Raw genomic sequence first — 4,028 nt, 5'->3', positions numbered from 1 at the left:
ATGAAATATCTTGAGACGCAGCTTGTTTTTAACAATGCAAATGAAAAAATGAAACAAGCAATACGTATTGTTGCTATGGCAACTACTGTTTATTATTAATAATAATAATACCAATTAAATTATAAAACAATACCCTTACATGAATAGCATGAAAAGTTTTGCATAACTACTAATAGACCTACAACTCATAAAAACTACTGCTACAACTACTAATATAACTAATAAAACTAAGTACCTATAATATACTGCAAGGACAGTCGCTGGGAGACGAGAAGCAAGTACAGGGAGTGAAAATGTAATAAAACCGACAAAAAAACAAACAAGAACAGAGAAAACATAACAACCTCAATGCTGATATGGGGAACAAACAGAGGAGCAGACAGCCCCCACTCTGATTTGACACACTGAACTCTTTCTGAGAAGTAGTTGGTGAACCAGGTGAGGCAGTCATTTGAGAAACCAAGGCTGTTGAGTCTGCTGATAAGAATGTGGTGATTGACAGAGTCGAAAGCCTTGGCCAGGTCGATTAATACGGCTGCACAGTATTGTCTTTTATTGATGGCGGTTATGATATCGTTTAGGACCTTGAGTGTGGCTGAGGTGCACCCATGACCAGCTCTGAAACCAGATTGCATAGCGGAGAAGGTACGGTGGGATTCGAAATGGTCGGTGATCTGTTAACTTTCGAAGACCTTAGAAAGGAAGGGTAGGATAGATATAGGTCTGTAACAGTTTAGGTCTAGGGTGTATCCTCCTTTGAAGAGGGGGATGACCACGGCAGCTTTCCAATCTTTGGGGATCTCAGACGTTACGAAAGAGCGGTTGAACAGGGTTGCAACAATTGCGGCAGATCATTTTAGAAAGAGAGGGTCCAGATTGTCTAGCCCAGCTGATTTGTAGGGGTCGAGATTTTGCAGCTCCTTCAGAACATCATCTATCTGGATTTGGGTGAAGGAGAAATGGAGAGGCTTGGGCAAGTTGCTGTGGGGGGTGCAGGGCTGTTGACCTGGGTAGGGGTAGCCAGGTGGAAAGTATGGCCAGCCGTATAAAAATGCTTCTTGAAATTCTCAATTATTGTGGATTTATCGGTGGTGACAGTGTTTCCTTGCCTCAGTACAGTGGGCAGCTGGGAATAGATGTTATTCTCCATGGACTTTACAGTGTCCCAGAACTTTTGAGTTTGTGCTCCAAGATGCAAATTTCTGTTTGAAAAAGCTAGCTTTTGCTTTCCTAATTGCCTGTGTATATTGGTTCCTAACTTTCCTGAAAAGTTGCATATCGCAGGGCCTACTCAATGCTAATGCAGTACGCCACAGGATGTTTTTGTGCTGGTCAAGGGCAGTCAGGTTTGGAGTGAACCAAGGGCTATATTTGTTCCACTTTCAACATTTTTTGAATGGGGCATGCTTATTTAAGATGGTGAGGAAAGCACTTTTAAAGAATAACCAGGCATCCTCTACTGACGGAATGAGGTCAAGATCCTTCCATGATACCCAGGCCAGGTTGATTAGAAAGGCCTGCTCACTGAAGTGTTTTAGGGAGCATTTGACAGTGATGAGGGGTAGTCGTTTGACCGCAGACTCATTACTGACGCAGGCAATGAGGCAGTGATTGCTGAGATCCTGGTTGAAGACAGCAGAGATGTATTTGGAGGGCAGGTTGGTCAGGATGATATCTATGAGGGTGCCCGTGTTTACGGATTAGGGGTTGTATATGTTAGAGGTCCTTAACTGATCTTTAACTAGCCTCTCAAAGCACTTCATGGTGACAGAAGTGAGTGCTACAGGGCGATAGTCATTTAGTTCAGTTACCTTCGCTTTCTTGGGTACAGGAACAATGGTGGACATCTTGAAGCAAGTGGGCCAGCAGACTGGGATAGGTAGAGATTGAATATGTCCATAAACATTCCAGCCAGCCGGACTGCACATGCTCTGAGGATGCGTCTTGGGATGCCGTCTGTTCCGACATGGCTGGCTTTCCCTTTATATCCCGTGATTGTCTGGAGTCCCTGCCACATACATTGAATTAAGACTCCACTTTGTCCATGTGTTGTTGTTTTGCCTCGTTGATTGCCTAATGGAGGGCATAGCTGGTCTGTTTGTACACATCCATGTTACCTGAACTGCTGCAACTCCTATTCTTTGTAAGTGCGTAACTGACATGAACATTGAAGGTGAAATGCAGGGTAGTTCTTATTTAGAATGAGTAAGTATCAGGCTTGTGATGCCTATGATTTAGAGGTAGGTGAAAGCAAAGAGAACTTATTGAGTAAGGAGAAAGATCACTAAAGTGAAATGTTATGCATGTCAGTGTTTTGCAATGTAATATCCTTCTTACCGCATTCTTGAAGTTAGTGGTTGGAAAGTAAGTCTGACTGTGTAAACATTTCAGCTGCACTACTACCAACCAAAACAACATGGCCACCTTGAAAAGGTCCTTGTTGTAGTGGCCAGTGAGAAAAAAAGACAACCTTGGCATCATTTACCAAGAGTTCAGCTCAGAGGGAGTGTCAATCACACAAACACAATAATATTGACCTCCCTCATGGAATGCTGTTACATTTACATTTAAGTCATTTAGCAGACACTCTTATCCAGAGCTACTTACAAATTGGTGCATTCACCTTATGACATCCAGTGGAACAGCCACTTTACAATAGTGCATCTAAATCTTTTAGGGGGGTGAGAAGGATTACTTATCCTATCCTAGGTATTCCTTAAAGAGCTGGGGTTTCAGGTGTCTCCGGAAGGTGGTGATTGACTCCGCTGTCCTGGCGTCGTGAGGGAGTTTGTTCCACCATTGGGGGGCCAGAGCAGCGAACAGTTTTGACTGGGCTGAGCGGGAACTGTACTTCCTCAGTGGTAGGGAGGCGAGCAGGCCAGAGGTGGATGAACGCAGTGCCCTTGTTTGGGTGTAGGGCCTGATCAGAGCCTGGAAGTACTGAGGTGCTGTTCCCCTCACAGCTCCGTAGGCAAGCACCATGGTCTTGTAGCGGATGCGAGCTTCAACTGGAAGCCAGTGGAGAGAGCGGAGGAGCGGGGTGACGTGAGAGAACTTGGGAAGGTTGAACACCAGACGGGCTGCGGCGTTCTGGATGAGTTGTAGGGGTTTAATGGCACAGGCAGGGAGCCCAGCCAACAGCGAGTTGCAGTAATCCAGACGGGAGATGACAAGTGCCTGGATTAGGACCTGCGCCGCTTCCTGTGTGAGGCAGGGTCGTACTCTGCGGATGTTGTAGAGCATGAACCTACAGGAACGGGCCACCGCCTTGATGTTAGTTGAGAACGACAGGGTGTTGTCCAGGATCACGCCAAGGTTCTTAGCGCTCTGGGAGGAGGACACAATGGAGTTGTCAACCGTGATGGCGAGATCATGGAACGGGCAGTCCTTCCCCGGGAGGAAGAGCAGCTCCGTCTTGCCGAGGTTCAGCTTGAGGTGGTGATCCGTCATCCACACTGATATGTCTGCCAGACATGCAGAGATGCGATTCGCCACCTGGTCATCAGAAGGGGGAAAGGAGAAGATTAATTGTGTGTCGTCTGCATAGCAATGATAGGAGAGACCATGTGAGGTTATGACAGAGCCAAGTGACTTGGTGTATAGCGAGAATAGGAGAGGGCCTAGAACAGAGCCCTGGGGGACACCAGTGGTGAGAGCGCGTGGTGAGGAGACAGATTCTCGCCACGCCACCTGGTAGAAGCGACCTGTCAGGTAGGACGCAATCCAAGCGTGGGCCGCGCCGGAGATGCCCAACTCGGAGAGGGTGGAGAGGAGGATCTGATGGTTCACAGTATCGAAGGCAGCCGATAGGTCTAGAAGGATGAGAGCAGAGGAGAGAGAGTTAGCTTTAGCAGTGCGGAGCGCCTCCGTGATACAGAGAAGAGCCGTCTCAGTTGAATGACTAGTCTTGAAACCTGACTGATTTGGATCAAGAAGGTCATTCTGAGAGAGATAGCGGGAGAGCTGGGCAAGGACGGCACGTTCAAGAGTTTTGGAGAGAAAAGAAAGAAGGGATACTGGTCTGTTAT

The sequence above is a fragment of the Oncorhynchus keta genome, chromosome 18 (assembly GCF_023373465.1).
Source record: "Oncorhynchus keta strain PuntledgeMale-10-30-2019 chromosome 18, Oket_V2, whole genome shotgun sequence".
Classification (NCBI taxonomy): domain Eukaryota; kingdom Metazoa; phylum Chordata; class Actinopteri; order Salmoniformes; family Salmonidae; genus Oncorhynchus; species Oncorhynchus keta.
This window is presented reverse-complemented; position numbering follows the sequence as displayed.